The following is a 27,445-nucleotide window of genomic DNA, read 5'->3' on the forward strand; positions in this document are numbered from 1 at the left end:
TTAGTAGAGGGACTTACCTAGGAGCATGCCAGGAAGAGGTGGTGGGAGGAAGGAATCTGGGCATAGGAGTCAGAGAAATGACTGTTTGCCTGCTGACAGCAGGGAAATCACAAAGGAGATTCTTGAAGGTGTTAAGTGAAGCGTTATTAGCAGCGTGTGAGGAATATTAGTACCATTGTTTAATAAGTGATATGTAGTGTGCATATGAGATACTGTTATAAGAAAGATAATCTGGAGCATGCTCAGAGAAGGGAAAGAAATAGTGCATTTCAGACAGACATGAGAGGACATGGCCTGTGTAGTGTAGTCCAGCTGAAATTCAGAGGAGATTAAGTGATTTATATAAGTACTTGGAAGGAGGAGAAAAACTACTTCAGTTAAAGGATAAGATACAAACTATACTAATTATTATTAAATAGTCATAAATAAATTTGGAGTAGATTTGAAGGAGATCTGCAATAAGATGTGATGTGAGATTCTAAAAATGATTTCTCAGTATGGTAGAGTTGATTAACAAGTTTTAAGGTGGAGCTTGACATAAGGTATGGGTTATCTCAATAAGTCCAAGATTTCCTGGTATAAAAAGTATGAGCATTAATATATTGATATCTTATGTTTCAGTAAATCTAATTTTTGTTGAAAGAAGTCTTGGCAGCCTTAAACTTGCACTTGTTTGTGTTGGTCATAAACTTCAAAGCTTTCCTGGCCATTTTCTGAGACCAGAGTACTTTTCTCTTCTGCTTTCTCTTCTCCCATTGCAGAATTCAGTTTTTAAATTACTAGAATGAAAACCAAGGGGAGAAAGCATGGCAGCAAATTGCACTGGAATTAAATTCTCTGAACTATTTTGTTGATATAGCTAACTCATCTGTTTAAGATCAGAAGAAAATTTATTCTCTTCAGCTGAAGTCAGTGCCAGTCACTTTATATCTTTTTATTTTGTCTTTATTTATTTATTTCCTAGGGTGATCTGGGAATTGTATTTAAGGAATTCCTTGCTATATAGGATATTATGGTATTACAATTGTCTTCGATCTCTTCTGTTCTGGTTCTGTGGCATAGTATAGTTGTGGAATTTTGTTTCTTGCTCTAGGTCATAATGATGTTCATAATGTTAATTAATAGCAGTATTGATAGTGGTAGAAGGTATGGTACCTTCTAAACTGGACATTGGTATCAGGGTATTCTGTTCTTGATGAGATTTTATGCCACGATCTAGGTAGTCCTTCCAGTCATAACTTCCTACTGCAAAGACCCTTTTCCTCCAAAATAAACAATCATATAAAAATCACAGAAATGTAAAGGCTGTGATGGATGCAGCTATTAAATCAGATCGCTAGTCAGAATAAGCACTATAGAGACAATTTTTGTTTGTTTCAAAAGGGTAGGCTGTGCCAAAATCCATAGCCACAAACCTGTGTGCAAAGTGTTGATAGACAGGGAGAAGTTCTCTGAATATATGCTGCCATTGTACTTTAATAATGGGCATTGATAAATAGGAGTCTTATCTTTGCTTAAAACATGGAAAATGATTTTGATCCTCTTTACATAGACATATGAATAGGCTGAGGTGAAAAACACAGGATGGAATGGTGAACACAGTAAATGAGACAAGGAGAACAAAGGAGTTCCAGTTCCTAAGCCTGAGGCTAGGATCCTTCTGTTATTGCTATATTGACATAAACCCATCATAAAACTTAACAGGTAGATAAATAAATAACACAGAGTCATGCCAGATAGATGCAGACAAGTAACAAATTGTCCTGTCCTGAAGCTTTCACTGAAAAAAAAAATATATATATATATATATGTGTGTGTGTGTTTTTCAAGGAGGACCTGGCCAAATAAAATACTACCAAAAATATATAAACAAAATAAAAAATTAAAATAAACATTTCATTCAAGCCAAAAAGCATGGTTTTGTGCCAGGATGATTTGACCATTTAAAAACACTTACAAGTCATGTTTAGAACATGAATGCTGCTTCAAGACAAAAATCAAACTGAATTTAAATCAAATTTTAATTTGGAAAGATCAAAATAATTTTACAAAGATCTGCTTTTAAACATGTGGAAATAAAGGTTTCATTTTGGTGAGAACACTTTTTTTTTTCTTTTTTAATGAATTTGGACCTCAGTCAGTTTACAGCTACGTTCCTTAAACATTTTTTCCTTACAGCTACGTTCCTTAAACATTTAAATATTTAATTTGTTTGGTGATGAAACTGCAATAGATACAGCAACTTATAGGCTATGTTGAGCTACAAAAAAATGCCTTGTAGACAAGATTATTATTATTTGCCTCTTTATCAGTGTCCTATTATACAAGGGCTCAAAAAGAGGACAGTCATACCTTTTCCATAGAATAAAGCTGTTATGTAAGAGAAAAGAAAGAAGAAAAATCTATCTCATTTTACTGCTCCTCTTCTGAAAAATAAGGTGATTGCACAAGAAATAAGTTATGGATTTTGTCTTTGCTTCTGTCACGTGTTAGCTTTCATAGCAAATGTATCTCTTGTGTCATCTTACATGCAGAAATGCTGCACATTTTTATAAATATTTATTGCTTAACTTGACATATATTGGACAAATATGTTGGGCATACAGTGGGCAAATTTAATTTCTGCCTCAGTGGAAAGAAATTATGTGTTTTTCCTTCATAGTCACAGGTAGGCCATCTGGATCCTGCATATAACATATATGCATGTGTACTGTACTGCCATAAGGGAAAGTTGTGTACATATATGTATGTATTGAAGGAGAGGGTAGATCTGATGAAGGTTCATTTTAGTCCATGATAAAGTTGATATTTTGGGCAATAAAGCTGTTAAGAAATCTAATTTTAAAAAATCCTTTGTCTACATATAGTGCAAAATCTGTTCTTCCAGATTAAGTACAGAGATAGCTGAAAGAATTTTTAAGTAAAGAAGTTGGGGGAATAGATTCCAAAATATGAAGACATATCAGTTGTCAAAGACACAGTTGAAACAACCATAAACATGATTTTATTGGTGGTGTTTCTGTAAATTTCCTTTAACTTCCTTTAACAAAAATCAAAAACAAAATAAACAAGCAACAATAACAAAACCAATAAAAAGCAAACATATATGAATTTTGAAGAAAGGATTAAGTCCTCCTAGTGTTTTCTTCTTTACGGGTTATTTCACTACTGTATGTATTGATAATCTTGTATTCAAAAGCTAAATAGATTCCTGGTAAAATAGACAAAAAGAGCATTTAAGAGATTTTAAGAAGCCAGATGCCTCCTACATTTATAAAAGATCAGTTCACAGGAGACAACAACAACAAAAAAATACACAGCAAAAATACTCTCTGAGCAGAGTATTAGTAAGTAGAAATCACTGAAGGATAGTCAATTTTGTGAAGAACCTTCTGATTTACAGTGTAGGATTCGTTTATTGGTATATGTGAACTCATAAGCTGCTGAAGGAAGTTTCCACGATGTTAATTCTTCACTAGGAGAAAGGCATCTGGATGAAGACCCAAAATAGTCTCTGTTTTATTAGTACAAACTAAAATAGTAACTGTGTGAGCCCAATACTAAGGGCCTACTTGAAAGAAAGCACTTTGATATAGAAGAAATTTACTTTCAGGTGCCATAAAGACACGTGAAAAACTGTGAGGTGTCAGAGAAGCTATCCCACTCTCAGAACATCTGTCTCTCTTCATGTCTTCTCCTAGGACCCACTCATCCCAGTAGACAAAGGAGTTAATAATTGTGCTTGTGGGCCTCTTATCTGGAATTTGCATATACAAACAGTAACAGCTGCTTGTAAATGCAAAGTCTTGTGCTTGTACAATTGGATGGTTTAGGTGCTCAAAGTTTCCAGTCTGATTCATGTATCAGACCTGAGTTTCCCCTGAGAATTCTTTCTGCTCAAAGGGAAAAGACCCATATAATTTGGAGGCATGAAACTGTGAAGCTCTTGACAAAGGTCGTGCCTGGCAACCTAAAAGCGCTAGCAATAGATTACTGCTATTTTAAAACTGAAATGCAATGTACACTCTCTGGATCCACCTTTACCTGTGATTTCACAGGGCTCTAAAATCTGAGAGGCAGCAGTTGGCTTGAAGCATCTCCAAGAGGCTCTAGTATGGTTAAGGTGTGAGAATAGTCTGGGGCAAAAGCTGTATAGCCAGTCCTCATGCTGTACCCCAGCTGAAGATCTAGCCTTCAATAGAGTTGGAGTGATCCTAAGTGTACAATGGACGTAACTTTTAAGTAGTATGCTCAGACAAATGAGTAATCTTGAAACTAACAATGGCAATTTTATAACCAGGGAGGAATGCGTAGTTGAATGAAGGACTCGAGTGTTAACTGAATGTTCCAAACTATTAAGTCAATAGGTTACTTAAGCGGAAAAAACAATTTGTCAGGCCGGGTAGATGTAGTGGAGTGGAGGGCTTCAGTCTGGATGGATGGTGATCGTTTTGGCTGCAGTGCTTTTGGATTTTACCATCAATTTATTAATTTCAGTTTTTTACTTAAAATGTGGAGAGCGTTTATTTCCGTCCCATTTAATGTGAAAAATGATCTTACTGCAGTTTTGTCAAGATTGTAGAGCACCAGGTTTATAAATACTGAAATGTGAGGGATACGATGGACCAGTAGGTGGCAGTGCTGGGTGACATTTACCGGTGTGCGTGTGTTGCCAGGTGAGGAAAGAAAATACTTTAGCAACCGCATTGCATTTATTTATTTATTTATTTACTTACTTATTTATTGTATGCACTTTTGCTTGCTTTTCCCTTCTTCAGGGACATAAAGCTGCACAATATCTACTTTATTTAGGACACTGATTTGCTTTGCAGCAGTCATGCTGTATTTTGTGAAGCCTCTCAGACATTAAAATATTAGGGCATTTATTGGTTTCAGTGTGACAGTCATGGAGGTAAGTGTAAGTCTCCCACCTGGAAAAAAAAAAAAAAAAGGAAAAAAAAACCACGCAACACTTGCAATTAGGAATGTAGAGCAAAAATATGCAGATAAAAACTAATTTCATTTATTTATCGGTGAATATTTTCATTCATGGTTTTGAAGTGACAATTGATTGGGTTTACAATGTGCAAACATTATTCTCTGTTTACTCTTGAAGTATATGTTTGCGTTTTCAGCCTTTAAATTAGGTATTTTGGGTGAGGTACAACACAAGATACTTGTAAAATAAGGATTGGTTAAAAAAAGGATTTAAAATTCTACTTGATGCATTGAATAAACAAGCAGCCATTAAGAGAGTGAAATAAAATTATTATCAAGAATCTGTGTATGAATTTAATCAGGTGCTCATTACAATGTCAGGCAAACAAGATGCATTTAAAGAATGTTTTTATTCCATTTTATGAGAATTCCAAGATTTTAATATAGTTCCTTATTTAAATTGGGACAAAACATAAAATTTCATTATTTTTTTTGCTAGCCATTAAATCCAAATGAAATTCAGAATGGGTTTTCTGAATTTTTTTTAACTCTTTACCTCAACTTTTACCATTAAAATTGTGCTGTGTTTACTTTTACATTTAAACTTCATAGCAAAAGATTTTAACAGAAGCTTTAAAAACCTCTCATTATAATAATTTTGGATAAATAAGAGCTTACTCAAGACCACCCCTCCCAAATCAGTAGTTTCAGTGAGTCAACACTTGGCAATCATTAAGAAAACTTCTCAACAATTTTTCAGATAAGTACAGAAAGATGTTTCCTCAACAGCAGCTGTTTGCTTCCTAGTATAGTTGAGATTGAGAAATTTACAGAAGTATACAACAGCTCTTATATCTTCAGCTCAATCAGTATAATTTTTTTTTGAATTTTGTCTCTCTCCTTCCATACATACAATTCTATTCTTCCCTGAGCAAAATTTCAAAATAATCATCTCCTGTTTTTCAGAAGAGTAGTTGCACAATAATGAACAGAAACCATATATAATTCTTTGTTGTTCTTGTCCAAAATACATTTGGAGAGCAGTAGAGTGATGCTGATGTGATTGACAGTGAATTCATTGAAGGGGAGCAATTTAAGTATGTAATACATCAAAGTGTCCCTTCAGAGAAGATCAAATTTCACTTTTTAGTGAGCAGTAGCAGATGCAAAAAGAAAAGAAGGGAAGGAAACTCGGACAGAATCCTACAGATAGGTGGTCCCCTTGTGGTATTTAGCACACACTGGGCTGTGATCATTTGGGCTTTCAGGGTCTATAGAAAAACAAGAGGAGCAAACTATGATGTTCAGGGGAGGAAACCTTAGTCTGTAGTAGTAGCTGTGGAAATTTGTATATAAAATTTCCTACTACATTAAGGCTTGAAAAGGGAGGTGTTGTAGAGATGGCATTGGCAAAGGAAAAATCCAGTGACATAAAGACTATTAATAACATTTTACAGCCTTTTGTTTCACAAGAACTGTATTTCATAACAATTCTCCCAATTTAGCTTACTTTTCAGATGATCACCAGCTGTGCATACCTATGTGAAAATCACATTTAGATCCCTGCAATGCAAATAATTCTGTCAGACTAATTCATATTCATTTATTTACTGTGGTTTGGTTTGGTTTTTTTTTGCTAGAGGGCAGGTACAATGCGTTTTAATGTTAATGCTTCACCTTTAGATATGCAGCAGGCTGGGCCAGCCAATATTTGGAATGGAGGAGTTACTAAAATTTGCCATAATGCTAATTATAACTGGGTATAAACAAAGAAATACTTTACCAATATTTCTTTGCCTCACAGTCAATCAAATAACCATTAAATATTGGGTTATTCTAGATTATTTAGTGTTACCTATTCTGCTTTCTGTGCTTTGATTAATCAGGATAACTTCTTCAAGTTTAAAATGTTAATTTAACTCGCTAGGTCTTCTGCTTCATTAATGTTTTCAGTGGAGTCATTTAGAAGAAAATGCTTCATCAAACAGTAGTGCTTCAATCATAAAAGGATGATATAGCACAAGCATTAGAACTCACATGATCCAAAGCCTCTTTCAGTTGTTAGCATCTCATTTTCTAAATGGGACCAGACATTAGCTTTCTTAGTTCATTTCAAACAAGCAAAATAATCCCTTACTTTCACACAGAATCTTTTATTCTTTGAAAGTACTTAAAGAAGGCTGTATGTACAACGTTTACGGTCTTACCTTCAGATATACTTTCAGCACTGGGCTGGAACAAAGTGACATGCTTGAAGGCTCAAAATTTCCTGCTCTTTCTAGACGGCAGTGGTTCTTGAGAGAGGATTGTCTGCATAATGAGAAAGCAAATGGTGCAATCTTTTATAAAAGCAACCCCCATGTTATGCCAATACTGAAAATCTGCAGGCTCAGCGTTTTGGGGGGAATTTGATACAAAATGACTATTTGCTTTCTCATGGCATCTTTCAGCTCAGGACCTTCCAGTATTTTCTAGTTCTTAATAAATTTGACTTCAATAGGCCTGTTAGCAATGACTATTGTCTTATTTTTCAGCTTTACGTGTGTTTGTCTGACATGTACCTGAGAGATATCAGACGTCATATTTAAAGTATATATGACTATGGGATAATTCTAGACACTCTCAAAATTATGTGTTGTGTTTTATAAATGCACATATGATTGTCCAGCACATGTGACAAGTTAGTCGAGCATGATCCATGAGTGTTTATTACCAGCTGTCTTGTCAGATGATGAGTTTACTTTCTCCAGCTTCCATGTTAATCATACAGTGAGAAATCTGTATGAAACCCTCATATTCAATTGTAGTTGCAATGGTATAACACTACTGTTAATCAAAGTCCTCTTTCATGTTTACTATCAGTAGCACGAGAGGGAAAAGCAGCTCCTGTCTGTGTGGTTTGGGTTAGCCCCCAAATCCATCACCTGGGAGTTAAACTCTGTAACATTCTTCCTTGATTTTATGTCTATTCTTCTTTTTTTTTTTTTTTTTTTTTTTTATTCCCCCTTCCTCCTCTCTTCCTATGCTACTCATGCAGATTAATACACCTCAGAGGAAACTACAGTGTTCTTTTCTGAACTGTTCCAGCTCAATTTCAAATCCCGGCTTCACTGGGCATCCTGTGATTTATCCTCACAAGCACTACAGCCGCTAGGGGATCAATTCGGCTGCAGCGTCTTTAGAAGCATATGTAAAATGTGCTTTTATGTTACATTTATACCATTTGAGACAAATAAACTCCTGATAATCTTCTTGATACTAGGTCAGCTGAGTTTTGTACTCCAGCAAATGAATGGCAATTTGTAATTTATTCCTGTTTCTAACCCTTTTACTCTACCACCTCTGCTCTTCTCTTTAGTTTTGCTGCTCACTATAGAAAATCTTGATCTTCTCAGTATTGTTAGAAGAAATAGTTCACATGAAATCCTGACGCTGCTAGTGCTCCTGGAGTGAATGATATTTGATTCCATTATAACACCAGCTAGCTCATCTGGGGAGGGTATATAACTCAGCTGTTATCTTCTCAGAGACTTGAAATTTAATAAAGTAGAAATGAGACCTGCCATGTAACCTTTATATTAATAGTAAGCACAATAGCTTTCAAAAGTCTGAAATTAATTATCTTGGCCTTTTTTTTTCTGTATATAAAATAGGAGTACAAAAAATTATAGTAATATTGTGTCTGTATCATCCTATTTTTATATTGAGATACAGATTTGTGCCATGACTTGGGAATCTGTGAACAGTCTGAATTCTGTCTGAGAAGATATGTTGAATCCACTGTTATTATTTTGCCATATTCTTGCCCCTTACATCTTGAATTCGGAGATCAGGCTACATAGTCTGGAGACAGGAGAACCATTGAAAACTGTCAACACCTTAAGAGCTGCTGCCTAAGTGCATCAATTGCATGGCTGTATGCCAACTATTCTTACCCAGCCTAGGTGCAAAGAATTACTGTTTTAAGGGGTAAGAGTCTTCCAAAAAAGGGAGAGATGGAGTTGTTGCTGTAGGAATCTGAAAGTCTAATAGTGAAGGTTTGTTTAACTGGCCAAGAGAAAGATTGAAGAAACAAAAAGGGAGGTAAGGAGGTGTTTTGAGAGCAGGATTAACTACAGCTAAAAAGGAAGACTATAAAGCTCAGAGAAGACTACTTGATGTGAGAATCTGTTCATGAAGTAAGGATAGCTACTGCAATACTGTAGATAGCTAAAGCGTAATAAGGAAACTGATGCAAGAAATAGTACATAAAAAGTATTTTATATTGATGAGTTAAAGTCCTATGTATTTTAAAGGTGCTTAGTTTTAGAAAATGTTTACAAAACCTATTCCTCTTTCCTTGACTATCACTTCTGCTTAAAGTTTATACTGTAAACCAGTGTCCACAGATCTAGAAGTCAGAAAAAGCTGGGTGTTTAATAGTATATGTTGGTTCATTGTTTAGACTTCTGTCATCATTTGTAGTTGGGAAACTCTGTAGACTGAAATTGAAACTGTTTCTTGAAATCACCTTCAAGTAAGTCAGTGAACTTTCAAGAAATCCTAGTGGGTTATTTCTTTTTGTGAGTTTTCTTAAGGACTGTGTTTCCTGGGTGCACAGTGCTGGGCAGCCAATTCTCTGTGCTCTCGCAGGCATCTGGGAGAAGGACTGTGACTGGAATGGGAAGTCACACAGTTGTCTAGGAGCTCTGCCTCATCTCTTCCTTGGCTAAAATTGTCGATGAAGCTGGATAAAATTTTCCACTTCAGTAAAGACCTCCTTGAGATCTCAGGAAAATTATTGTGCCTCAGGAACAGAATTATTTTCTATTTTTCTCTGGTTGTTTTTTTTTTTTTTTTTTTTTATTCTAATTATTTACTTATTTTTACTAGTTGGATCTAAGTATAACTGACAAAAGGTTATGGAACAACAGCATTTTTGCTAGAACTGTCAAAATTCCTGTTTGCAACTCTATTTTTAAAGTGTTAGTGTCTCTGCGTGTACACCAGGTATGAATGCACACACACACATATATACATACAATTTTTATTTCTCTATACATTCTTGCAAGGTGAAACATTTCCCTATTCATTTTAAGGGAGGTCACATCTTTTAGTCTAGTGGGAAAGTTGATGTTTATAATGAAATGGAAAGGAAGAAAGTTAAATAGGAAGGCTTTTCTAAAATCTTTCGTCCAGCAATTTTTTGTCAAGAGAAGGAATCATGACATATGGATAGAATATTAATTTCTTAAATGGTTACTGTGCCTACTAAAATTTCTATTAATTTCCCTGAGGTTAAAGGTCTGCCTAGCTTCTGCATGAAAATATTTTGTAGCCTCTCTTTTCCTTCTTCTTTCCTTTTTTTTTTTTTTTTTAAAGACATTATCCTTTCTCTATTAAAGGCAATGGCAGCTCTGTGCAGTGAAATTTCTGTGATTACTTGAAGATCTTTTGTGTTCTGTCCTAGCTGTGGCTGCCTTTCTTCTGTTTATGAACTGATTCCTATATAACACTTTGAGATCTGTCTACAGGAAAGATGCTAAGTGTATGCTAATTAACAGAAAGCATCAGAGATCAACTCCCTGTGTCCTTATGGGAGATTTCAATTTGCCAGATGTCAACTGGGATCACCACATGGCTGACACGAGCAAGTCCAGGAGGTTCATAAAGCACCTAGATGATAACTTCTTGGTGCAGGTACTAAGGGAGCCAACTAGGAAAGGTGCCCTCCTAGATCTGTTGCTGGAGAACAGAGGGTCTTGTGGGAGACATGGCAATTGGCAGCTGTCTCGGTCATAGTGACCATGAAGTGGTTGAGTTTAGAATTTATGGTGACAGAAGGAAAACTGTCACCAAAACTTCAGCCCTGGATATGGGGAAAGCAGACTTCAGGCTGCTCAGGGAACTAGTCAGCAAGGTCCCCTGGGAAACTGCTTTTGAAGGCATTGGTGTCCATCAGTGCTGGTCAATCTTTAAGCACTGCCTCCTAAAAGCACAAGATCAGGCAATTCCAAAATATCAGAAGTCAGGCAGGCGGGGCAGAAGGCCAGCCTGGCTGACCAGGGATCTTCTACTGGAGCTTAGGTGAAAAAAGAAAGTGTACAGCTGCTGAAGGAGGGTCAGGTGACGAGGAAGGAATACAGGGATGCTGTTCGTGTTTGTAGGGAGAAAATTTGTGTGGCCAAAGCCCAGCTAGAGTTGAAGCTGGCCATGTCTGTGGGAGACAATAAAAAAGATTTTTTTAGATATGTGAACAGAAAAAGGAGAACCAAAGAAAACATAGGTCCGCTACTAGATGGGGAGGGTCTCCTCACAGACAATGATATAGGCAAAGCAGAGACGTTTAATGCATTCTTCACCTCTGTCTTCAACACTGATGATAGGCTTCGGGACCCAGGGTGCCCTGAGCTGGAGGACCATGACGGTGGGAATGACAAACTCCCAACCAACCCTGAACGTGTGCAGGATTTGCTGCTCCACCTGGATCCATACAAGTCCATGGGTCTGGATGGGATTAATCCCAGGGTGCTTAAAGATCTGGCTGACAACATTGCTGGACCTCTCTCAATTAATTTTCAACGATCTTGGGAATCTGGAGAGGTACCAGTGGACTGGAAGCTGGCAAATGTTGTGCCAATTTTCAAGAAGGGTAAGAAAGAAGACCCTAGCAATTACAGGCCTGTCAGTCTCACGTCAGTGCCTGGTAAAATTATGGAGAGGATGATCCTTGAAGTTATTGAAGCATACCTGGGGGACAATGCAGTCATTGGTCCCAGCCAACATGGGTTCATGAGGTGTAGGTCCTGCCTAACAAATTTGATTTCCTTTTATAAGATCACCCATCTAGTCAATCAAGGGAAACCAGCTGATGTGATCTTTTTGGACTTCAGCAAAGCTTTTGACACGGTTTCCCATAGGATCCTACTGGACAATATGTCCAGCATACAGCTAAACAAAACCATCATACAATGGGTGAGCAATTGGCTGACGGGCAGGGCTCAAAGGGTTGTGGTAAATGGGGACACATCTGGCTGGCGGATGGTCACTAGTGGGGTCCCTCAAGACTCCATTTTAGGGCCAGTCCTCCTCAATGTTTTTATAAATGATTTGGATGTAGGACTAGAAGGTGTTTTGAGCAAATTTGCCGACGACACTAAACTTGGAGGAGTTGTGGACTCGGATGATGGTGGAAAGGCCTTGCAGAGAGATCTGGACAGATTGGAGAGCTGGGCGATCACCAACCACATAAAGTTCAACAAAAGCAAGTGCCGGGTCCTGCACCTGGGATGGGGCAACCCTGGCTATACGTACAGACTGGGCGACGAGATGCTGGAGAGCAGCCCTGCAGAGAGGGATCTGGGGGTTGTGGTTGACAGCAAGTTGAATGTGAGCCAGCAGTGTGCCCTGGCAGCCAGGAGGGCCAACCGTATCCCGGGGTGCATCAAGCACGGCATTGCTAGTCGGTCGAGGGAAGTGATTGTCCCGCTCTACTCTGCGCTGGTGCAGCCTCACCTCGAGTACTGTGTGCAGTTCTGGGCACCACAGTACAAAAAGGACATTAAAATGTTGGAGAGTGTCCAGAGGAGGGCGACAAAGATGGTGAAGGGCCTAGAGGGGAAGACATATGAGGAGCGTCTGGGGTCACTGGGCCTGTTCGGCCTGGAGAAGAGGAGGCTGAGGGGGGACCTCATCGCAGTCTACAACTTCCTCACGAGGGGGAGTGGAGAGGCAGGTGACCTATTCTCCTTAATCACCAGCGATAGGACCCGTGGGAACGGTGTTAAGCTGAGGCAGGGGAAGTTTAGGCTGGACATCAGGAAGAGGTTCTTCACCGAGAGGGTGGTCGCACACTGGAACAGGCTCCCCAGGGAAGTAGTCACTGCACCAAGCCTGTCTGAATTTAAGAAGCGATTGGACTGTGCGCTTAGTCACATGGTCTAAACTTTTGGGTAGACCTGTGTGGTGCCAGGAGTTGGACTTGATGATCCTTATGGGTCCCTTCCAACGTGGGATATTCTATGATTCTATTCTATGATTCTATGATTCATTTTTGTTCATATTCAAAAAAGTACAATTAAAAACTGATCTGCAACTGTTTCTACAGGTGTTAATATATTTTCCCCAACTTTTCAGAGTCATTACCAGGCATACTGTGAATGAATTCACAGCAAAATTAATAGAATTTAAGACTTATCTATGTGTGAAAGGATCCAGTGAGTTGTTAATGTGACTGAATAAAATAGCATCCAATTGCTTATCAGTGGCATAATTTTTTTATTTTTATTTTTTAATCCAGTAATACATTTTAGGCAACATTCTCCCTACCCCAAAAGAAATGAAAATAGTGAAAATAATGAAAAGTATCTTCTCATTTCAAGGCTGTTCTTTCATCGTACTTATTATATTGCCAACATCTTCAAATCATGCAAAAGCTAGCTGCCCTTTTCATACTGAAGTATAAGCGGGTATTTGATGAAGGCTTATAATAAATCTGTACCAGAATGTAGTAATATCAGCAGAATATTTGTGTGCCAACATCTAGTGCATACACAGTAGATGCTAGTGCACAGTAGATGCTGTATATGGACATAATTAATGTAGTCATTCAGCACATGTACTGACTTGGTGGAGAAAATGCCACCACCTTCTTAGCATAATAAATACAATAACATGGTATCTGTGTTCAAGAGTACATATTCCAGGTTTCAGAACTAAAGTAGAGGTAATGTTTGGATGCACCTGATCCTGAAGTAGCTGTATTCTGAGATAATGTATGGAGTACATTCAACATTACAGCTGCTGTGCTTAATCTGGGAGTGAGAAAGAGCCTTCATGGTAATGGTAATTGTTTGTCGTAAAGATAGGATACTGTACATGTTTGCACTTCAGAAACCATGGAGTCTAAGACTTTACACTGACATCTTAGCCTTTACTATTTTTAGCTACATTTGTGCTATCTAATCAAGAATCAAATCAGATTTTCAGTAATAGAATTACAGTTCTATTTCTTGGTGAGTTTGTGTTGGAATCTCCAGCTACCAGTAATATCAAATAACATAGTTTTGCAGTTATAACAGTTTTCTACCATGTAAGTAATGACTTTTCCCCTCTGCCAGTGTCTGGAGGAGCTGAACTGAAGTAGTCTTAGCTGTATGTCCCTCTGTGCATACCTTTCAAGAAATAGTTAATGTAAAGCTTGTAGCTCCTTATGCATTTAGTACATTCTGTCTGCTAACATTAAATGGTAATGTAAATAAGGCAAGGTTGTTTGAAAAATGGGGTTGAAAATTTTCAAATTGCTTTTTTTCCCCAGCCCTTCAAACATTAATTAATATTCACCCATTTGTGTGCTTTCACCTCCTGCTTCTTTACTTATGCAAATAAGACTGTCAGTGTGGAGGCTGGCAGGCCATTAAGGGGCCCTTTGTGCAAAGGTGCTGCAAAAACATAGATTTTTTTTTTCTTATAGTTATGAGGCCAGCTTTGAGAAAGCTTAACTCCAAGTATGGAAAGATAAATAAAATCCAGTGCAAGTTCTTCAGAACTATCTATTTCAACAGTTTATAGGAGTCATGCCAGGAAAGGATGAGTGGTATTTTTGCAAGGGTCTGGATTATGAAATGAGTCAAGGAGCTGATTAAAAGGCTAACCATGCAAGCTGATGTTGAGGTCAACCAAGGATCAAGACTTTTTTATGGCACTTTGTAGCCGCATCCAGGCATGTGGTAGCTTCTTAAGCTTGAGCACTTCATAATTCCCTGATCTTGACCCTCTTGTTGAAAAAGGATAAGCCTTTCATTGGCAGAAAGGGGGAGAGTAAGATAATAGTTGAAAGTTGATCACTATGAGTCTACATGTGCTTTGTTGAATCCTAATCAAATCCTGACTTAGTTGTCTGCCCTATTTTTTCTGCTATCTGTATCCCTCACAATCCTTAAAGTATGCATTATACTGTAAACTAGAAAAGTATTATTAACACTGTTGCATGAATGAGGAAATAAGACATAGGCTGAACTCTAGAACCCCAAAAAGAAAGCACTGAGCCTTGGAACAGCAACCAAGTTATGCATCTAAACTTAAGGGTTTCTGTATAAGCACTACCTGGAGAGTAACCATAGTTATGATGACAGTGAGAGAGAGGAACTATAAGAGCCCACCAGTATGAAAACAGAATATACTGGGAATAAGTTGTTCATTTTACAATAAAGAGGGCTCTTTGGTTTCTCTGAAGACAGGAGGAAGAAGAGGCACCGACGCAAAACTCCTACATGCTAAGTAAAGATTAGTAAAGAGACAAAGCTCCTCTTCTGGACAAACTTTAGCATGAAACAAGTGAATATAATTGCATTTTCTTTTGACCTTAATTCTGTGGGTATTTCTTAGACATACTCTGAGTATTTGCTTACTATGTGGGACTTCACAGATGGTACACAGGATAAAATACCTCACTTGTGCATTTCAGGTTTAAGCATAAATTGTTTCTGTTCTGACATAATGCAAACAATACTTATTATGTTGCAGAAACAATAGAAGTGCTCACTGTGCTCACTAGTACCTGGCACGCATGATGGGAACTATTACTGATTTTTTAGTATTTGGCTTAGGTACCTATGCTGAGCAGAAACTTGGATCCAGGGTATCCTAAGTCCAAGATAAATCATGACTGTGAAACATATCCGACTAGTTGTCTTTCACAAGCATCTTCACTTTACAGTGCTTCAGTTTATCCATCTACCAAGTGAGGCTAAAAATGTCTTTTTTTTTTTTTAATTATATATTTTTTAAATTTATTTCAGAGAGAGTGCTGTGAAGCTTGATTAGGTTCACAAAATGTTTAGAGAAATCCTGGGATAAGCAATTAGAACTAGTAAAGGAGATTTATCCCGCTTATGTAATGGCTCTGCTTCAACTAGAAACCAAGAATTCTTATTTCCAAGGCTCAGACTTCATCTTTAATTGCCATAATGTTTTGTGTATGCACAGAACTGTCTGTGTCCTGTTACACTTCCTGCATGAGCTTAGAAATCAAAAACTTTTACGCACTCTCTGTTTTCTATAAAATATTTTAATATACAGAGATGCAGGGAAGTAGGTAGATAAATAAGATGAACTAATTTCTGGCTAACGATGAAAATCAAAGATCTATACATATATTTTTAGGTCAGAAGTTGTCTTGATGGCTTATATGTAAGTAAAGGCAAAACAAAAGTAAAAAAATACAAGAATTCACGCTGGATCAAACCTTTGATCAAGATACCATGCTGATCTCTGATGTCTATTCCAAAAAGCAGATCACAATGGAATGGACTTTTTAGCTTTTGTCATTTCCTGGTTGGTGTATGCTTTATAGCTTAAGGATTTATATCTCTCAAAAATTATCCTATTTCACATGTTCGCATTAAGCCTATTAAGTTTAATGCTTATCTGAATTCTACTAAGCTCCTGTTTTCTGTGCTATCTTTGCACAGCTGTGGCTATAGATTAAAGGTTCTTTTTAATAAAAAAATACAAAATTGCTTAAAAAAAAAACAACTTTTGGATTTAATTGAATGTTGCCCTGATTGTGTTCTTCTGTGAGTGGTATAGATAAGTACAAGAGTATTTATATCTTCACTGCTGTTTCAAGAAACTCCAGGGAGATCTCCCAGTCAGGTAGCCTAGTCTGGAGTATCTATCTTTCAATGGCAAAACATCTGTGGAATTACTGCTGATTATTAGGTTACCTCCAAATCAGAAGGTCTATCGTGACTAACTCCAATGAGGTACACTGGGAAGCAGGTAAATGATTACAGTTTAAATAAACACAAGTAGTTTTCCCAAATGTGCAGGTAGCTAAGAATATCCATGTCGGGGTCTTCAGTACACTAATAGCCCTAATGGTCCTCACCTGGGGCATCCACCCCCTAAATCCCTGCCCATTGGACCTGGATCTCCATTTAAGTTCAGCCCTGGGCTTTTAGTCCTTGTCTGACCTACATCATAGGAATGTTGGTTGCTAGTTCAGTCTAGCTCATTATGCTCTGTGACCCAAAGGTTGTATGTAGACCAGCAAAGCACAGAGTTTAAAACACAAGCATCTTTCTGGGGCCTCCTTAGAATATTATGAATCTATTCGTTACATTTAAATGCAATCTTCTCTTGCATTGTATGTCACCAAAAAAAGGAGTGGGAGAGGCCTATCAAGTGTTTTTTTTAATTATTATTTTATTTTATTTTATTTATTTATTTATTTATTTTTTAAGTAGCAGAAAAATTAAGTGGGGCTCTGTTAGCAAGCTTAGAATTTGGTTGAAAACAAAGCAGAACTCAGATTCTACCTTTGGAAAGTGGACTGCAAATCAAAGTTCATAGCTGACTTGTCTTTCAATATATCCTTTCCATTAAAAATAGTGACATGTTTTGTGGAGAACTTTCATGTAGTTTTTGTGACCACTGGATCACCAGTGGGAGACAAATTGCAGGTACTGGAGAAAGGGTTAAATATGGAGTAAAGACAGATCATTGCTTGCTGTGTCATGCTTTTGGTCTATCTTTTGTGTTGATCCTGTTCTACGTGTTGAGTCTGTGTATTGGGTTTACACGGCAAAGTTTTGGTAGTGGGGAGCTGCAAGGGTAGCCTCTGTGAGAGAATCCAGAAGCTGTCCCATAAGAGCCAGTTTTGGCCAGCTCCAAAAGGGACCTGCCGCTGGCCAGAGCCAAGCCAGTAAGTGATGTTGTTTGTGCCTCTGTGAGAGCAGATTTAAGAAAGGGAAAGAAATGCTGTACCACCACAGCTGGGAGAGCAAGGAGTGAGCAACAGACCTGCAGACTCCAAGATCAGTGCAGAAGGAGGGCAGGAGGTGCTCCAGGCAGCAGAGCAGAAGTTTCCGTGTGGCCTATGAGTACCACAGCAGAGCAGATCTCCATGCTGCAGCCCGTGGAGGAGACCATAGTGGAGCAGGCGGATGTGGCCTGGAGGAGGCTGTAGCCCAGGGAGAGTCCCCACAGGAGCTGCAGCTCATGATGGATGGACCCTGTGGTCCATTCTGTGGGAACCCATACTGGAACAGTACTTGAAGAGCTGGTGCCAGTTGGAAGCCCACGCAGGATCGGTTTGGGACTTTTGTAGGCAGGACTTTCTATTGGAAGAGTGGTATATTACTGTCAGCTTAGTCAAAACCTCTTTGTTCCTGGTACAGGGTTTCTAATAAACAATACAGCATATTGTTGAAGAATACAGGGCATTGTTCTTGGTAATGGCTGTTGTAGTCCTTGACTATCACAGTGATTGTCAGCTACAAATTTTCTGGTAGTAGAAAAGCAGTCTTTAACTTAAAATATATCTGTTGGGTATATTTATGATATAGTATTTATGGTATCTGTGTTAACATATGTGTTAAAGATGTATATCTTCCTAAAATGACAGAAAAGCATAAAATTCTTCAGTTGTGCGATAATTATTCTGGCTGGCATGCTGCTGCTGTCTCGACTTGTTCGGACCAGTACCTTTCAAACCTGTCTAGAACTCATGTATATGAGTTTTTTGAAGAGTTATCTTTACAAAAGAATAAGACTCTTGTGAGTGAGGTTATTGTTGAAGATGCTTTCTAATTTGGTGTACTGGAGATAGCGTTGAACATAACAGAAGGTTTAGAAGGATAGCTTAAAGATTGTGATACCACTAAATTCTAGGTCATGATGTATCCTGTAGTTGAAAGGGTGGAAATAGTGATGTTCTTCAGACTACATGATATGTTAGTTCAGTATGTTTTGACTTTTAAAATGTTTTTAGAGGGAGGAGCAGGACAAGGAATCTTGTTCCTCCTTTTTCTCTTTCAAATATTTTGTCTTAAAATTCTTCTGAAGCACTTCCAATACAGCCAATACCTAAGTGACACAATCTAAAAGTGCTCAATGACACAATCAGGAAGAGGTTTTGTTGGAAGCTAAAGGCTATGCAGTGAAGATATTGACCTGCATTCGAATGAATAAATTCAATAACTAAGAGAAACTACGCATCTGAAAGTGGTTCAGACAAGCAAAGCAAAATCATTTATTTGCTATTTCATCACCCAAATATTGTTTTGCTCATCAGAATGGTATCATGCTTGCACTGTTTTAGAGTGCAGGTACTGTAAGCTGATCAAAGTATATTACACCATGTATTAGGTGAAATTGTTGACTACATGGTTGTAGGGTATAAAATTCCAAAGTTCAAGGGTGCAATTTTCTCAGTTTATTACACTTTTGTTTATTATATTTATTTTTAGTAACTGGAATGTTCCCTTAGGCAATATTGGCAGAAGACAAATGATAATGTTAAGATTAGAACATGAGTTGTAAAATGATGTGGGACATTTTGGGACGTACAGCTCTAGATTCTAATCTACAGAACTACTTACCTTCTTGGTTTATAGTCCATGTTGTGAATCTTTTTTTTTTTTTTTTTTTGGATAAATAAGGAGATTAGATAATGCATGTATGCTTGCTTTTTGCAGATTTTGTTTTTAATCATCAACTTTTCATTGTCTCTTACATCCAAAAAGAAAATTCTACAAATCTCAGGTGGAAAAAAAAAAATAGGTTTTCAGTTAGTGCAAAAAGCTGCTTCAGATGAACAAAGTGGAAAAAGAGCCCTCAACAAAATATTTTGGTAACAATAAAAATTCTTTCAAAATGAGTTGCCAGAATGAAGGACGGATCTAGACTAGGCTTTTGAAATGTATTTGAAACAGAAGAAAGTTTTGTGAAGTAGAGTTTGATTACTTAGTTGAAAAGCATATTGTATACAGAAATGTCTCTAAAAGATGTTTCCACTTGGTAACAAGCTTTCTGCCTCCCTAAGTGCTTATCTCCAAAGACACATTAGATATTTTAACACGAGCTTTAGATCTACCTGACAGCTGCACCAAAGGGCACTTAACTTCTGTATCAGTGGAGCAATGAAATATGTTGCTAGTAGAGAGCTAACAGCCAGTTCTGTGTCACTTCATTTTACTTCATCTGCCTTTGTGTAATAATACTCTGGGGATATGTACAAGGAAAGGAGACAGCTGGAATAATAATGCAATCAAACATTTTCCAAACAAAATGAATGTTAAAATGTGGTAAGTGTTAATGTCCTCACTAAGTGCAAAATGTTAATGCATATGTTAGAAGTTTGGGCATCATTTAAGAAAGCTGGTGTGCTATATAGTATGAAGAAGCAATAGAATATGCAGAGTAACTTTCAAGTTGAGCCTCTAGCTCAGCATCTGATGCCAAATCTGAATAAAAAAATAGTTTTGTAGGTTTCGTGCTGTGTTGTGACCTGCTGCCTAGTGAATTTCCAGATTAACCTCTTACCAGAAAATTGTCATTCTTTCCTTTGTGTCCAGGTTACATTCTATATAGCTTAGCATTTTGGTTTACCTCTCACTGGGGATGTGGAAGAATTTGTTCGATGTTTCTGACAGTAGTAAGCCCAGTCAGTATTTAAACTCACTTGACCATAATAACTTGAAATTATTTAAAGTGTTGTATCTATAAAGAACTGTCCTCTGGTGGTCTGGAAGTTGTATTGAGTGTGCAGGTTGCTCTGAGTCATAGTTACTAGATTACTCTGGTTTCTGCCTTGGAAGCAGCCTTCAAGGACTTATGGATCATGTCCAAAAGTGCTACTGGGCTCTTTTACTACAACAAACATGAAATCTAGCTTGCACAAAATTGATGAAAAATAACTTTTCTTGTGTTGGAGTAAAAATGGAAACAAATACCAGTAGCCTATATGGCAAAGTGAAAGAAAGCAGCTTGTACTAAAATATCAAATGATTACTGTTTGAAAACTTCATTCTTTATTACTACAAATTTTATTACTGTAAATCTAATATGCCAAGTGACATGCAATGCATCTGTGCCTTGGTCAGGAGCTAAAACAAACAGACTAAGTATGGTAAGGCAATGCAAACAAGACCTGAGGGTAATGAACCATGACCATAGCTATGGACAACAACTGAGAGAACAATAACTGAAACTGTTGGAAAGGTGTAGCACAGCATCACTGTGGGCAGATCAGACTGCCAGCCTCACCCAACCCTGGCTATAGCTAACCCCAAAGATTTAGGAATAGATGTTGGCCACTGTTTAGGAGCAGAGCACCTGATGTTCTTGGGAGCCACCCAGGAGACCAACAGTAACACTGGCTAGAAGGGTGTTCATATTTTCCAGCTCATGGCTGCCTCATCTCATTGGTGTTGTAGTTGGGGTGACTCAGTTAATTGTACATGAAAAGCTTTTCCTGGCTATGTCCACTTATTTATTTTAATTTTGTGTTATCTTTTTGCTTAGTATTCTTTTTGCCACTATGACAGATTCGGGTAAGCTACTTAACAGTACACACAGTAAGGCAGCTCATGATTTTGCACATGCAAGAGAAGAGAATTATGTATAGACAGACCATCATTTTATAATTGTGACAAAATCCATGACTGTCTAGCTGGTATCTATGTTGACAGCATCAAACTGAAAAGGAGGAAGGTGAGTCTAATGGTCTGTGTGAGGGTAAAAATTCAGGACCATGAAACCTTATTTAATTTCCTAAAAGGGTTCTTCAATTACTCTTTTGAAAGTGAGAACTGTCAGGACTACAACAGTATGTTGAAATCCATAAGTCTAATGCTGGGAGAAATAATTAAAAAAAAAAAAAAGTATTATTTTCTTTTTAATTGTGCATATATTTGGTTGTTTTCATAAGTTAGTAGTTTTCAATGTGAAAATTTCAGCATGTGAGGAAATGCAGTTATATGGTTATTTAACACCTACTGCAGAGGAAAGACTTCCTTTCAGTTATAACATTTTGCTAGGGTAAACAGCATGTTCCTAAGATAACTTCATATATAAAAAAAGACTGTGTGACAAATTAAAGCCACCATGTTTCTAACAACAAGTCTGGAAAACTTATCTTGGGGAGTTTGGGGCAGGAAAGAAGAAAAAGTTATGTGTGTGAATGCATAGAAGGGCTTTTTCTCTGATCAAATGGAACTGATGAGGGATTTGTACCTTTTTTTTTTTTTTTTTTTTTCTCTCTCTATTAATTCCTTACGTGAACTGAAGTTAAAACTCATTTTCAGGAGCTGACTTTCCCCATTAGGAATAAATTTTCCATCTTCATGGCTTTAAATATTCTTAAGAGAAAATAATAAAATGTTATTTGTAAGTTGGACTCAAGGGCTGCAGATCAACTCCTAGGATTGCCTTCTGCATCCCCACCTGTATATTGATTCATATATTTTGTTATTACCAGGTGCAAAGATAATGTGTGTGTCTGAAGATCTTTTATTGATGGATAAAGGTATTCTGGTCTTCAGTGGTAGATTGGCCGTTATCCCTCATGACTAGTTACTAGTTATCCCTTCCACCCAGGGATCAGGGTGGAAGGCAGTGTTCTCTCTTGATGTATTTACTTTACCTTGAATAGCATAATATCCCAAAGCACTTTTTGAAAGTTTGAGTTTTCTCTTCAGGGTTTTTAAAAATATTTGTGTGAGGAGCGAGTGGAGCATGTAGAGAAAGGAAAACTCTATCCCAGAGTAGGCTAAATAGCACAATACGTGCACAGGCTGGAAGGTATCTAGTGCTTGGCCCCAGGTGCTTACCCCTCTGGGTGTTTTACTCTGGGGGGCCCAGAGCCAGTGCAGCCGAGAGCTGCCCCCTTACGCAGTGGCCTTGGGGCGAGGTTCCCCAGCAGCGCTGTGGTGAGGCCTGGGCAGGGCCTGCCCCATCCCATGGCAGCTGCTTTGGGCCCAGGCCCTTGTGCTAGGCCCACCTGGGCTCTAGCAACTGCTGCCGCGCAGCTGGGCCTCTCTGCCTGGCTATGGGCTGTGTTTGACCCGGCTACTCTCGCTGGCCCTGCCTTATCAACATGGGCTTGTCTCCCAGTCTGGGCTCCCAGCTGAACCTGCAGCCCTGATCCTGGCCCACCCTGCTCCCACTGGGGACACAGGATGGGTGCCGGCTGACCAGGGTGCTGCTGCTGGCTGGGGCTGGGCTGACAGGGAGCTGCTGCCGCCTGGGCTTCACAGCACCCTGGGTGCTGTAATACAGCCTTCTGCGTCCAAGGTAAACACCCTTAACAGTTTTTGTTTGTTTTTGGCAAAGGTTTTTCCTCAGTCATTCCTTCTGGAGTTGTTTTACTCTTTCTGCTTTAATGAATAGTTATTTTTAGTGAGTCAAGGAAGCTGTCTGATCTGGGTAGTATGCACATTAATCTGATTTAGAAAGTATTTATGTAATTTAATGAGCAAACCACAAACATTCTAGAAAACTCTTCTGAGTATATATTGAAACAAGATACTAGCATCAACCAAGGTAGCAGAGAACACTAAACTATTTCATGCATATATTATATGGACATAGTACTTTTACATGTCAGGTGTATAAATCTCGAAGGAGTTAGTGGTAACCAAGAGCTTTTTGTAAGTGCTTGGGAATTTCTGCCAAATGGCAAAATATATTATGTTTTTGTGTGTATATTTATCTTAGAATTTACAACAGGAGTCTTGTGTGGCTGCAGTTGAATGCAGTCTGGAAATAGGATTTGGGCAGTCCATTCAGCATTAGCCAAATGAGTTATTTCTTTTAATGAAGTGACTGAAACTCCTTTTAAGTTAGTGTGGTTTACTCACACCACTCTTCCCCTCCAAAGATAACTCTCAAGGCTGTGAAGACTGACTTTGTTAGTTTGGCTTTAGCTCAGAATCCAAAGGACCTTTACTTAGTACTCTAAGAAATACCAAACAGTCCTTTATGCTTACAGTTTTTGACAGTTTTGTAAGCCTCACAGGCCTTTCTTCATAAACTAAATAAAAACTGCAGTGCAAACTATGCGAATGAATTTTGTCATTCTCCTCCCTGCGTTGCCTCTTAGCATTTTATCATGGTGAGTGTGATAAGGTTAGTATAGTGGTTTTCCCACAAGCACCTGTTGTGCATCTAAAATGAAAAGTAAGAGAGGAAAAAAAAGCAAATGAAGAAACAACCCATGGCTTAGTGCCAGTGTCTGTTTTCTCCTCAGAGAATGACATTAGCATTGACAACTATAAATGTGAAATCACTTTAAATATCCAGCATTAAAAGTGTATTACTGATCACATCACATGTTGTTTCCGTAGCATATCCTATATTATATTTTTGCAGTTATATAAAAAAAGTTAAGATCATCAGCACTTGAACTGAATACAAGAGTAATCCATGTTGTTCAGATGGCACCTTTTCCAGAAGGAACGTGGGGTTGAGGGTTAGAAATTTCAGAACTATCTTTCTTTCGCTTACTTACCAGTATAGAAATTAGTTGTGGAAAAGGAAATGTCAACTCCTATCAGCAGGGTCTGAATCTTATTAGCAAAAGAGTGGATGTTACAGTCTGTGGATTTTTGATGAATACATGAAGTGAAATAAATAGGAAGAATGTCTTACATCCTTTACTGACAGCAGATGTGTACAGAGTGATTAGTGCCCTTGTGAAGTACCCAGGTAATGGTGTATCTCACTGCCACAGAGACATGGTTTTCATCATGAAAAATAGTCACCTAATTTATGTGCTTCCCATTTGCCTATTCTCCACATTAAAAAAACAACTGTTTAATCTGTCATCTGTGAAAGTAAAAAGTGTTTCCACATCGGGACTTGTGTTGCACTTCAAATGTATGCATAGTTTAACACATTGTAATTTTGGGGGGATCTAAACGTATACATTAAGTGTATAATCTAAGCCAGTTAAGAGCATCTGACGCTACTGGAGCCCCTTTTAATGTATCACTTTGTTTTTTATGAGTCTCCCCTCCCCCCCCACCTGTCTGGCTCTTCAACCAAGAACATGGCACTCCATCAGAATCATTACAATTAAGGAAAATTGTTGAACCAACACCTTACCTAGCAGAAGCAATAATCTATTATTTAGATACTGTATCAAGCAAGTACTGCAAAAATAGAAGATATAGCCATAGATCAGATTCAGTTCTGGAACTAATGAAAAATACCACCTGTACAGATTTTCAGAAAGGATAAGTAATGTAAATGTGCCTGAGTAGCAGGGGCGTTAGTTTAATGTATAATGATATATTATTCAAATGGAATACTGTAGATTGAAGTGCAAGGAAGAGAAAATAGGATAAAGTTTAAAGCTGTTGCAGTGGAACAAGTAGCTGGAGCCTATAAAATATGTGAGATTAGGGCAGGAGAACAAAGATGAAATGGTGATACTATGGTCTTGAGTGGCTGAGAGATGAAAAAAGCAATTATCAGTATGAAAGAAGAGAAGGAAAAATACTGGAAGTAAGGACAGAATTTACTTTCTCTGGACAGCTTTAGAAATACCTACAGAACAGCTACCAAAAAAATAGCATCTCTGCAAAAACAAACAAAAAAACCCACACAATTTTAGGCTTTCAATTTCATGTGGTTGGTGGGGACAGGCTCCTTCACTCAGGTGGAGAACAGACAGTTACTGTCCTCCAGGGATATAGCTCAGATCTTGTTTGCAGCAAGTGTGCAAACTGTATGTGTAGACTGTGACCTGGGGGTGGATAGAAGCTGACTGCTTGCAAATATAGCTGTGTTTACGTGTCTGTTGATAGGCAACACAGTAGGTGTTTTGACTATTCATCTCCAGAAAAGCACAAATATTTTTCCTACTTTTTTAAATAATATTTGCCATAGGTAGTTATCTGACCAAATCAACCATGAAAGGTGAACCAGTTCAATGAATAATCAAAAAGCTTGAGTTAGTAAATGCACTGCCTCAGGCAATGCTCCTAATGTCTTTTTTTTTTTCTTTAGTCTTCTTACTAGCTTTATATATCTATCCTGGGTGATGTGATACAGGATACTGACAGAACTGTAGGTGTGAGACATTCAGACATCTCCAGGACTGCAAAAGAATATGCATGTATTTTTGTGCACATGCACTACGATTCACGTTACTTGGAGAGCAATTTAATGCGTCCTTGAAGTAGAGCTGAAAAAGCATGGATCTTTATTTTAGTTACGATACAGTGACACATACATATATGGTAAGAGGTCGATTTCAGGTCATTCTCATGCCTACAGGTTCTCTTGCTTAATATTTTCTAAGTAAACTGGGTTTCTAAGTCAGCCTGTATGTTTAACTAAAAATGTCTGTCATAATTACTGAGAAACCTAAACTAAGAGGTAAAAGAAAAGATCACAAGAATAAACATCCATGGGTAACCATGCCTGCTTATTCCAGTGCTTTCTTACACAAAAAAAAAAGCAAAACCAAAACCAGAATGTGTCCTATTAAGAAGTCATGAAGTTAAATAAGCAATTACAATTAATTGAGCTATTGATGAAGGTTAACAATGAAGGTTATTTGTCACCTCACATGACATATTTCAAATATTCCACAAATAACCAAGCTGAAGAACTTCTTTCAAAGCAGGTGTTTATATTACCAGTTTAGAGGTACAGAAACTAAAACTTTGGAACTAGGAACTGAGGAAACCTTTATTTGTCTGTGTGTGTATAAATTTTTATAATAAAATGTGTGTATACACTCACTTTTATATACTCACACACTCAAAGGGGTATTTGCATATCTATAGAGCCCATCCACCCACAACAATTCTCTGATGGAAACAATTTGAAGATGAGACAACATCTGCTGAAGGTAGATTACACACTGGATTTCAGTGCTTCAAAAGATGGCACAATATTTATGTAATTCTGGAGTTGCTGGCTCTTTTATATGCTCAGCTCACTATTTGGAATCCAATAGTCTCTGCAGAAAAAAGGCTGTATCTCCCATGAGAAGTTTAACTGTCCTTTGTCTTAAGCACTGGGACCTCATTTTGCTCTCATGTGAAAGATGTTGAGTAACTCCACTAAAAGGCTTTGAGTTCCTCTGTTGTGCACTGAGACGAGCTGCTTCTAGAAAACTGAATTTGGGGTGCTGAATACTCAGTTTACAATGGTTAAGCATCACCAAAAGTCATGTCAATACAGCTTTTATCTGCAAATACATTCCTAAAAGGTCTGTATATATGTGCTTTTATAGTATCCTCTATTTAGTTTTTTTGGGTTCTCTAATTTTCCAGTAGGATTTGATAATTTTATCATAGAAAAATCACAGGAAAGCAGTACCTAATTACTTCTTTAGGTGCATATTTTTTAAAAAGTCACCTTATATTGATAAGAATAAATGACGTAAAAGAGGATTTTTAATTTTTTTATTAAAGTGAAAGGAAAACAGACTGAAAAAAGAACTATATTGTGACAGATTAATTCAGTCTTATAAGACGAGCTTGTGCAATGCAGAACACAAAATAAAATACCATATGGAAAATAATGGTAGCTTTTTTAAGAATATAAAATAACAATATATAAACTTAGAAGTGCATGCAAAAGTGTGATGGACTCCATAAAAGTTATCAATGGATTCATTTGAAGCACTGGCCAGCCTGGGAGACTTATTTGCATGCATGGTCAGTGATTTTGTTTTAGCTTCAGTATAATTTGTTTACACTGAGGAGAAATAACAGGTTTTACTCTT

General features: G+C 37.7%; 1 protein-coding gene across 15 annotated transcripts in view; it reads left to right on the forward strand.

The window, feature by feature from the left end:
- The window catches only part of LRRC4C (leucine rich repeat containing 4C), a 741,859-nt gene that overhangs the window by 529,433 nt on the left and 184,981 nt on the right, over positions 1-27,445 (forward strand). Inside the window, exon 1 of one of the 15 annotated variants that reach the window (XM_048045821.2) lies at positions 22,698-22,995. The exons of the other annotated variants lie outside the window; for them this stretch is intronic. The gene's annotated coding sequence lies outside the window, so the exon portion shown is untranslated. Of the gene's footprint in view, positions 1-22,697; positions 22,996-27,445 lie in introns of those variants that run through there. 15 annotated transcript variants of the gene reach the window in all.

Source organism: Anser cygnoides, chromosome 5 (genome assembly GCF_040182565.1).
Source record: "Anser cygnoides isolate HZ-2024a breed goose chromosome 5, Taihu_goose_T2T_genome, whole genome shotgun sequence".
NCBI classification, from domain to species: domain Eukaryota; kingdom Metazoa; phylum Chordata; class Aves; order Anseriformes; family Anatidae; genus Anser; species Anser cygnoides.